We start from the raw sequence: 11,738 nt of genomic DNA, 5'->3' as shown, positions 1-11,738 counted from the left end.
TGAAATAGAACCTGCACTTATTCACTTAGTGCAGCAACATCAATTTTTCAGATCACCCGCTGAGGATCCGAATTTTCATATTTCAACTTTTTTAAGACTCAGTGGAACCTTGAATGCAAACCAAGAGGCCGTAAGGCTGCACCTCTTTCCTTTTTCCTTAGGGGATAGAGCTAGTGCTTGGTTTCATTCATTGGAAATTGGTTCTATCACTTCATGGCACCAATTGAAGCAAGCTTTTCTTGTCCGATTCTTTCCCTATTCTAAAACTGTTCAATTAAGGAATCGAATCACACAATTCACTCAAAAAGATGGAGAATCTATTTACGATGCTTGGGAGCGTTTCAAAAAAATGCTTAGACTTTGTCCCCGTCATGGTTTAGATAAGTGGCTTATTATTCACACTTTTTATAATGGTCTTTTGTATACCACAAAAATTTATGTTGATGCAGCTGCATGTGGAGCTTTGATGAATAAAACATACACAGGAGCATATGCTTTGATCGAGGACATGGCACAAAATCACTATCAGTGGACCTACGGAAGGGACATCACTAATGTTGCTCCTTCACCCTCTAAAAAAGAGGTAGGTATGTATGAAATTTCTTCCCTTGATCATCTAGGTAGTGTCGCTAGAAGTCTTGAGCAAATAAACTATAATCAAGGGTGTAGAAACAACCAAATTTTTTTCAAACCCCTCAAAATATTTTTGGACAATAAACAACACCACCCAGTTATGCAAACAACCAAAGAGTCCCTCAAAAATCCAGCTTGGAATTTTTTTTAGAAAATTATTTTATAAATCAATCCGAGCAGCTCCAAGAGCTTAAAAATCAAACTGAATTTTTGAAAGACTCTGGTGTCAAGCTTACATCTAAAGTGAACTCCATTTATACTCACCAAAAATTGCTAGAGACTCAAATCTCCCAAATAGCCCAACAAGCGGCTACTTCCTCTCAAACCTCCGAAGTCCTTCTAGGCCAAACCGAAACCAACCCCAATGACCATATAAGTACTATTACTCTTAGGGATGGTAAACAATTAGAGGACCTCATTGTGAAAGTTAAGAACAATGAAGGAGAGGTAGGGAGTGATGAGCCTCAAGGCGAGAAAGCCATAGGAGAGAATGAAAAGTCATTTGTTTCACCATCTCATGAGACTAAAATTCCCTTAACACAAGGTTGTGTTAAATCAAAGTTAGATGACCAGTTTAGGAATTCTATTGAAATACTTCCAACCAAATTGCCACCTAAACTTAAGAATCTAGAAAGTTTTTCCATACCTTGTGTCATAGGATCTTATACTATAGAAAAAGCCATGTGTGATTTGGGAGAGAATGTCAGTTTGATGTCATTGTCCCTTTCTGAAAGATTGGGTATAGGATACATAAACCACTTCCTAACCGTCAAGCTAATGACTCTAAACGAGCGCTTCGTGGGAGGCAACCCATGACTTTTATTGCTTTTATTTTGTTTGTTTTGTGTTATTTAAATTTGTTTTGTAGGTACTTGTCCAAGATGATGCAAATAAAAAAAAATTTAGAAAAAATAAAAAATTTGTGCCTAAAGACCGGAGAGTAGGCACGGTCGTGCCTAAGAAAAAAATTTAAAAAAAAAACTTTTAAAAAAAATAAATAAATTAGGGAAGGAGATTGTTGGCTCAGATGATGATGCAGGGAGGAAGAAATCAACACTCCGCAACCATGGCATCCATTTTAAAGATGACAAGCAAAGGAGTAGGTATCAATCTCTTATCTTTAAACTTATTTGTGCTGGTAGATACCCTGATGCTAATGCTATGGATAGACTAGGAAAGAGATAGGAATGATGAGGACTGATGAGTTGTTCATATTGAGGGTTATGCTTTATAACCACCCTGTTAACATTTGCTATATTTGCTTGATTATCTTGTTTCACTTGCTAAAAAGAAATCGGATGATAAAGATGACATAAGTGGTAGGTTGAATCATCACCTTCATTGCTAAGAAGTTTGGAGTGGGTGAGGAGAGTGGAGTAAGTAAAATTGAAGGAACTATTTATCTAAGCTTAGATACACTCACCTCTATGTTCTTTCTAAAACTTCATGGTTATACCCACAATTTTCAATTTGAGTGGAAGGTCAATAATGCTAATGGTTTGATTATTCTACCTAATCCGGACATAACTAATCCTAAAGTGGTCGAGAATTTGTTTTATGTTGGCACTAACCCACAGGTACATAATGATGGTGATGATAAAGAGGAGGTACGTGCACAACACCATAAACAAGAAGCCAGTGGAAGCTATAATGATGAACGGTGGGCATTGATGCAAACCAAGGTTCAAAGAATAAACACCGAGAAACAAAGACAAGGTGTTGAAAGGAACGATGTCCAACGGAGCAATCGAATAAATGAAGAAATTAATTAAATGCTCTGAAATATGATGCAACACCTTCACATCCAAAGTCCACCTTATGGACCTCAATAAAATTGTGAGCTTTCTTCTTCTTCTTCTTCTTCTTCTTCTTCTTCTTCTTCTTCTTCTTCTTCTTCTTCTTCTTCTTCTTCTTCTTCTTCTTCTTCTTCTTCTTCTTCTTCTTCTTCTTCTTCTTCTTCTTCTTCTTCTTCTTCTCCTTCTTCTTCTTCTTCTTCTCCTCCTCCTCCTCATCCTCCTCCTCCTCCTCTCCTCCTCCTCCTCCTGAATCATTGAGGACAATGCTTCTCCTAAGTGTGGGAGGAACCTAATAAAGTGTCTAGAGTCGTAGTGTTCCATACTCCCTTGAACTTTATTCTTTTGTCTTGTTTTTATTGCGAAAGTATGAGTAGGTATTTTAAGGAACACGTTCTAACTTTAATGGTAACTTGGACCCTTAAAAGTCTTCAGAGTAAAAGTAGTATAAGTTTGTGTGGGAAATAATGTGCTATATTGTTATAATGTGTTAAACTAAAATGGGGCGGGAGAATGGCACCAACATGTGGAGGATAGGACACCCTCTCTCTGACTTCCTAAATGTGGTGGTGACTCCCTAAATCGAACTTAAGTTCTAAATCCCTAAAAAGAGGAAATATATTCATCAAAGCATGGAGGAAAGGACACCCTCTCCATAAAGACTTCCTACGCGGAGATGATAAAAATTGCAGCACTACTTAGGGTGATCATGGAATCTAGGAGGAAAGGACACCCTCTCCATAAAGACTTCCTATGAGAAAATGGTAGCCCCTAAGCAATCTGCAGCCCCAAGTGCTTAAATTGTTAATTTAATTCTAACTAAATTCTCATTTCTCTTATATGAAATGAAGAAAGGACTTTTCTTGGTTACTTTAGTATTAAGGATAGAACCTGTTCCTCATAGTATCTGTCTTATACAGGAGCAAGAAAAGGGTTTGACTACACACACTCACTTGAGACTTGTTGTTGGGTTGAATAGGTTCACAAGGAATACTTGAAGTTGTAATTAGTGTACATTGAAATAAAGCCTTAGGGGAGACATAAGTTTTCGTTTGAATTGCCATATGTTAATCTTTTTGTTGCTGCCATGTCTATGCCTTTTGCTTGAGGACAAACAAAGATTCAAGTGTGGGGAGGGTTTGATGAGTCAATAATTAGTTAGTTTTAATATAATATTTAAGTCCTCTTTAATTATATTTGAGTTTATTTTATTTAAGTTTATTTCCTTTTTAGAACTCTTTTACTACAATTGCATATATTTATATTTCAGGAATGAATATTGGATGGATTGAGTCTTGGAGAAAAAGAAAGGAGTCTGGAGCTAATTTGGAGCAAAAATACGAAGATTCGGGAATAAAAATATAAATCCCCCAAGTCAGAAGCTTGGCACGGCCCGTGCCAACATGTGGCATGGTCGTGCCACCTCACAGAAAGTCCTTTTGATGCTTTTGCTCAGGACTTAAGCTACTCTGTTTTAGTTTTACCAAAAATCCCATGTAGTTGCTTAGATTTTAAGTTGAATGTAAACTATAAATAGAGTAGCTTTGCTTAGATTTTAAGTTGAATGTAAACTATAAATAGAGTAGCTTCCCATCACAAACATTCATCTTTTGTTCTTGGAATAAAAGTTCACATTTACTTTATTGTTATTTTATTTTATGTTCTTCTTCTTCTTCTTCTTCTTCTTCTTCTCTATGTCTACAATGAACGTTAGTGAGTAGACTTCTTTGTCTTGGGATTGTTGGATAAGTCTAATGACGTAATCCGAATCAAACCAAGCCTTAAACCTTAATTCTATGTAACCCTAATTTCTAATCTAAATTCACTGTTTTAACATGAATTAACCATTATCAAACTGTGGAAGCGAACGCGGAAGGTTTGATAATTGTTAATTCATCATCTCAAATATCAATTCATAAAGCGAACGCGGAGCTTTGATATTGGAACAAGTGAATTTAGACAAGGATTGCGAAACATGAGAATAGTCTAGCAAACCTTGAGACATATAAAGTTTCGAGCTTCAAGGATTCCAAAGGCAATCATCCATGAGAATAGGTGTGGTTGTTGGAGGAACACACTCACTGACTTCGAGAGAAGTTTTGATACACTAAAGAGAAACTTGTCTTTAGAAATTAGGACTAACGTAAAGTTATAAGTTTAAGGGTTTGTTTGTGAAGGGTTCGTTGTTATGATGAACCAATAATCTCAAGGCTCTTTTATTTTATTATTGTTATTTTCTTTTAATTAAACAAATATACCAACTTTCTACCTTTTAAACTTTTAATCTAATCATTGTTAAAAGTTAATTGGATTCATAACTCCCTGTCGGAACGATATCTTTTTATTACTACATCGGTAAACCGTGCATTTGCGGTTTATCCCATCAATGAGGTTTATCTAAGTTTTCAAAACCAGGAGGTTGACGAACTTACACCTCCTCATTTAGATAACCATTTAAAAAAACACTTTTACATCCATTTGAAAAATGTTTAAAACATTTATGAGATGCATATGCAAGTAAAATTCTTATGGCCTCCAATCTAGCAACTGGGGCATAAGTTTCATCATAATCAATCCTTTCTTGTTGATTATAACCTTGTGCAACTAATCTAGCTTTGTTTTGAATAACTTTTCCTTTTTCATCCAGTTTATTTCTGAAAACCCATCTAGTTCCAATGACTAATTGATCTTGAGGAGCTGGGACAAGTGTCCATACTTCATTTTTGTCGAATTGTGATAATTATTCTTCCATAGCTTCTATCCATGAGTTATCAACAATTGCTTCTTTTATGGATTTTTGTTCTATTTGAGAGATCATTGCCATATCACTATTTTCAAAAGATCTTCTTGTTCTTACTCCATCTGTAGTTTGTCCAATTATTTGATCTTATGTATGATAATCAACTGTTCTCCAAGATCTTGGAGGGCTTTGAGGAGGTTCTTCATTTGAAGATCTTTGATTTGAGCTTTCAAGATTTGGATTATTCTGAGCTTCATCTTCTTCTTCTTCAATGATTTTTCTTTGATTTTCAATTTATTCAAATTCATCAAATTTGATATGCATGCTTTCCTCAAGAATTATTGTTCTTAAGTTGTAGACTCTATAGACTTTTGATGTGAAAGAGTATCCCAAAAATATTTCCTTGTCTGATTTTGAGTCAAACTTTCCCATAATATCTTTATTGTTCAAGATGTAACAGTAACATCCAAAGATATGAAAATATGAAATGTTTGGCTTTCTTCCTTTCCAGAGTTCATACGGGGTTTTGTTTTAAAACGTTTCTTATTGAAACTCTGTTCAAGATATAGCAAGAGGTATTATGGCTTCTGCCCAAAAATATTTTTCAACATTTGATTCATTTAAAATAGTTCTTGCCATTTCTTGTAACATCCTATTTTTCTTTTCTACAACATCATTTTGTTGAGATGTTCTAGGACAAGAAAAACTATGAGAAATTCCATTTTCATTAAAGAAGTGTTCAAAAGAAAAGTTTTCGAATTCTCCCCCATGGTCACTTCTTACATAAATGATATTGGTTTCTTTCTCATTTTGGACTTGTTTGCAAAAGTTTTTAAAAGCTTCAAAATAATCATATTTATGTTTTAAAAATAAAACCCCAAGTGAATCTGGAGAAATCATCAACGATTACAAAGCCATATCTTTTTCCACCAAAACTTTCTATTGAGATAGGTCCAAATAAGTCTATGTGTAACAGTTCAAGGGGTTATTTTGTTGAAATAAAATCTTTTGGAGGAAAACTACTTTTGACTTGTTTTCCCTTGACACAAGCTTCACATATCTTATCCTTCTCCAAGTTGATCTTAGGAAGTCCTCTGACTAGATCAAGTTTTGATATTTTTGAAATAGTTTCCATACATATACGTCCAGCCCTTTTGTGGCAAATTCATTTGTCTTTTTCAAGAGATATAAAATAGGATTGAACAGGGAGTTCATCTAAGTATCAAACATAAACATTTTTATTTTTTGATCTGGTAAACAAGATTTTTCCTGAAGATTCTTGTCTTACTTCGCATGTGTGAGGTTTGAATGTTACTTCAAAACCACTATCGCACAATTGACTGATGCTAATCAAGTTGTGTTTCAAACCTTCTACATATTGAACATTTTCAATTTTTGCAGAATTTATCTTACCAATAACATCTTATCCTTTAATATGGGCTTGTTCATAGTTACCAAAAGTTACCAAGCCTCATTCTTTTTCAATGAAGGATAGAAAGCATTGTTTATCTCCAGTCATATTTCTTGAGCATCCACTGTCTAAGTACCAAGGCCTTTTCTTGGTTGTCATGAGACATTCTGATGTAGTAAATCCGCAAGTGCACGATTTACCAATGTAGTAATAAAAAGATATCGTTCCGACAGGGAGTTATGAATTCAATTAACTTTTTAGAAGAGAATTCAAAGTTAAAGTTGGGATTTTGTTTTAAGAAAATAAAAATAATAATAAAAGCGCCTTGAGATTATTGGTTCATCACGGTGACAAATCCTTCACAAACCAAACCCTAAACCTAGAACCTTATGTTGGACCTATTTTCTAAAGACAAACTCTCTAGCCTATCACATCTCCTTTCGGTCTCAGTGAGTGTGTTTCGTTAGCAACCGTGCCTATTTGCATGGTTGATTGCTATTGAAATCCTTGAAGCTCGAAACTTTATTGTCTCAAGGTTTGCTAGACTATTTTCATGTTTCGCAATCCTTGTCTAATTTCACTAGTAAAATAGCATAAGATCTTCATATTTTTGGCCTCAATAAGCTCTGAAGTTTTGATATTGGAACAAGTGAAATTAGACAAGGATTGCGAAACATGAGAATAGTCTAGCAAACCTTGAGACAAATAAAGTTTCGTTCTTCAAGGATTCCAAAGGCAATCAACCATGAGAATAGGAGTGGTTGCTAGAGGAACACACTCACTGAAACCTAAAAGAGATGTGATAGGCTTAAGAGAAACTTGTCTTTAGAAAGTAAATCCAATATAAAATTCTGGTTTAGGGTTTGTTTGTGAAGGGCTTGTTATTTAGATGAACCAATAATCCCAAAGCGCTCTTATTTTTATTATTTTCTTTTAATTAAAAATCCAAAATTTATAACTCAAAACTCTTTTCTAATCATTGTTGAAAGTTAATTGAATTCATAACTCTCTGTCGGAACGATACTCTTTTATTACTACTTCGGTAAACCGTGCACTTGCGGATTTATCTCATTAGTAATCATACACTCGTAAACATTCTCAACATTATAGTGGAAGTCTATAGAAGATGATTTTTCTTCTACACGGAGAGGGCATACTCGTAGACTTTGTTTGAGAGTTTGGAGGGGAGGGGGAAGAAGGGATTTGTAGGGTGAGAAATATATGAGGAAATGGAGAAATGTTTCACATTTTTAAAAAAAGTATTTTTTTAGTGACAAATTAATGCTTATGATTAATATTTTTTATTTTAAGAATATTCTTACGACATAGATAAAATTTAAAGAATTCATATTAACTCTCCAAAACCTCCCAAAACCCTTCTCCAACACAATTTTTTAATTCCCTCAAATGAGGAGAACTTTGTATTATGAATAAAAATGAACCCCCCAAAGCTCTCCCCTCTCAATGTCCTTTATTATTTCCACTTGCTCCTTCATTTTTTTCCCAAAGCTCTCCCCTCTCCTCCTCTCCAAACAAAGTCTTAGCAAAAACAAAAAGGAGGAACCTCTATAAATCTGGCATTCTTATTTCCCTTATTCTTTTAATTTCAGCAATTTACTTTGATATTTCATGTTTATTGATTTGATTTAGTAGCCATATCATTTAAAAGTAATTTAATTTTCCTTATGCATTGTAAAGTGTATTAACGTTTGAATGATTACCCCACAATTCATAGTTGATTATCTCAATCAAAATTGAATTGTTGTTTCCATATTGTATAACACTTATCATTAGTACTTTGTGCAAGAATTCGAATAATCATACATTTTTCAAAAGAGAATTTTAAAATCGTGCTTTCGTAAACCTTTAATTGGAAATGCTTCTATGTCTAGTAGGAATTCGTATGTTGAAAATCTAACTCCAAATTATTTTATTAGGAAATCAAAGCATCTTAAGAGGATTTTGGAAAACCATGAATGAAGATTCAAAAGGCCTCTAATGACATCAGGAAGCGGAGAAATTTTATTCCAAGTCCCAAGACAAGTTTCACGGAAGAAAACACTCAAAAAGATGAAGAAAAAGGATTATAAAGTTCATATGTTGTTGAATAATCCTACCATGGCTCAGTTAAATATCACAAGGAGATAGAAACTTGGAAGGCAAAGACAAAATCAATTATCTTTTTAAATGTTTCCCAAACAATTTTCACCATAATTATGACTCTCGAAACAAGAAAAGCAATATGGGACTATTTGAAGCAAGAACACATAGGGGATGATAGGACTCAAGGAACGCAAGTGTTGAACTTGATGAGGGTATTTGAGTTGTAGAAAATGAAAGATTCTGAGAAAATTAAAGATTACTCTAATAGATTGCTTTCCACTGCAAACAAGGTTAAGTTACTCTACACACAATTTGTTGATTCCATAATTGTTAAGTTATGGTTGCAGTGCACGAGAGATATGAAGCATTAATAACCACCTTGGAGAAAGCAAATGATTTGTTTCAGATCACCTTATCAACAATGTTATATGTCTTGCGGGCTCAAGAGAAATGAAGGCTCGTGATGCAAGGTCATGTGGTTGGAGGTGCTTTGTCAGCCAAGCATCATTGAGTTCAAAGTATTGCAAATAGCCAAAGCAAAGATAAGGGGGAAAATAAAAAATATCCAACTTGTGAGCACTATGGAAAATTGGGTCATATGTCATTCAAATGTTGGAGGAGATCAGATCCAAAATGTAGCAAGTGCAATCAACTTGGACATGCAGTCAATGCCTAAGTTGTTAAGCAAGATGAAGATTAGGTTTTTATAGCATCATGTTTTTCAACATGGAGTAGCTCAGAATATTCATTGATTGATAATTGTTGTACAAACCACATGAAATATGATAAAACTCTTTATAAGGATTTAAAGGATACTAAAGTTTCAAACGTCCAAATTGGGAATGTTGGTTGTATTTCTGCAAATGGAAAATAAACCATCCTAATTTCAACAACTCTAGGTATAAAGATAATCTCACGTGTTCTTTATGTAGATGATATTGTCCAAAACTTACTTAATGTGGGTTATTTGAAATAGTATTTAAAGTATCTTTTGAAAATTAACATTATTTTATCTTTGACACCGCTGGTCGAGAGATTTTAAAGGTTAAAATGAAGGGGGTAAAATCTTCTCATTTGATCCAACAGAGGATGAACAAACAACCTCTTTCACCCAAGTTAGCTTGACAGAACTTTGACATAAGTGACTCAGTCATTGCCATATTTAAAGAATGATGAACATGGAAAACAAAGACACAATGAGAGGTCTAACGATATTGTATGATCATTTGCCATATTGCAATGCATGTCAAATTGGTAAACAAAACAGAATGTCATTTCCCAAGATAACTTGAAGAACCTCTCAAAAGTTGCAACTCATTTACATTGTTGCAACATGACCTTAAGAAACACCATCATTACAAGAAAGTCTATACTTTATTCTTTTTAGAGATGATTTTACAAGAATGTGTTGGATGTTTTTCTTGAAATTCAAGCATGAAGTGGGTGGAGTATCTGTAAAGTTCAAGAAAATGGTGGAAACTCAAAATGACTAAAAGATTCAATTTCATAGGTTCGATAATGGTAAGGAGTATACATCAACACTTTTTTTTATTATTTGTGAATAAGCTAGAATTGATCAACTCACAACTCCATACAGTCCATAATAAAATGGAATTAGTGGAAGGAGAAATAGATATGTAATGGAAATGGCTAGATGTATATTGCATGAGAAGGAAATTGCTTAAACAATTTTGGGCAGAAGCAGCAAACACAACAATATTTCTTCAAAATTGACTTCCAACCAAGGCTTTGAAAGATAAAACTCCTTTTGAAGCTTGGTTTGGGTATAACCATTCAATATCATTTCTTACAGTACTTAGTTGCATTTGTTTTACATATATTCCACAGGTTAAGCGTGACAAACTTGACACGAAAGCAATTGTGGGCTATAGTTCAATTTCAAAAGTCAACAAAGTGTATCATCCTCAAAGTGGAAAGATGATCGTCTCTAGAGATGTGCATTTTACTAAGATCAACAATGGGAATAGAAGAATCCTAAAGAACAATATGATCTTTCAACAAAATTCAAAATGATCATCTTAGAAAGCAAATAATAGAGTTATGTGAGAATGAATTAGAAGATAATCCTCCCATTGGAGACACAAGACTGTTGTGCGACATCTATCAAAGCTGCAATGTAGCAATATGTGAACCTGCTTTCCGTGATGAACCATGATTATCAAGACATGTCCTTTCCAATGTTGTAATTTTGTTGACGACGCCATAATTATCTGAGGAAGATGAGTAATAACAACAATCTCTTTTTAATATTTTTTAACATTAACTCTTTTATTTGATGAAATTAATGTGGATCCTAATATTTAATTGAAATTCATGTCTAAAATGTGTGATCCATATTAATTTCATCCAATAAAAACTAAATATTAACGAGTGCGTTAAAAAGAGAGTGTTGATAATATTTATCTTGTGAAAAAACATAGGATGATTTACCATGTATTAAAGCAAGTTTACACAGCTTTGAAATGACATCGAGTTTAAAAGTAAATTTTAACAAGAGCATTCTTGTAGTTATCAACTTTATTTGAGGTTAGATTTTGTAGATTTAACATCAAACCAAAAAGCAGGAAAGCACCCATATTTTTTAAAATTCCATTATTCCAATTTATGTTTTTAACACTATTAGCTGAGGAAAACAAAGGTAGTTGAAATCCCCCAAAGAAAAGTGGGTGATTAGGACATCACTTTGTGTGGGTCAGATATCATAGGTGGCGCCCCCCTTATACATGGGAACCAATACCCTTTTCCTCACTGTGTTGGTCAAATAACAGGAGACAAACCTGCCGTGATTTTGATAAGGCACCTCATCAGTTTACCCGTAATGGGGGTGCTGCCTATACTATACCTACTGATGACACCACATTCATGATCCCCACATTGACTCCTGCATCTGCATGTTTCATTTCCAATTGGTCAAGTGGAATTCACTTAGATGAAACACCACCATATGCTTGCATTTATTACCCCCACAAGCTTCTCTGCACCCTGCACCAACAGTCATATGGTATATATGTAACTTTATGTCCTATTTGCGCAAGTG

At 34.2% G+C, this 11,738-nt stretch overlaps 1 non-coding gene across 1 annotated transcript; it reads right to left on the bottom strand.

The window, feature by feature from the left end:
• Positions 1 to 271: 271 nt before the first annotated feature.
• On the bottom strand, positions 272 to 378 carry LOC146921951 (small nucleolar RNA R71). The gene has a single exon (XR_015013009.1). It is a non-coding gene; the product is annotated as a small nucleolar RNA R71 (small nucleolar RNA).
• Positions 379 to 11,738: the final 11,360 nt, after the last annotated feature.

Source organism: Medicago sativa, chromosome 5 (assembly GCF_051527215.1).
Source record: "Medicago sativa cultivar Bolivia chromosome 5, Bolivia_mono, whole genome shotgun sequence".
NCBI lineage: Eukaryota > Viridiplantae > Streptophyta > Magnoliopsida > Fabales > Fabaceae > Medicago > Medicago sativa.
Note: the sequence above shows the minus strand (reverse complement) of the source record. Positions and strands in the feature narration are given on the sequence as shown.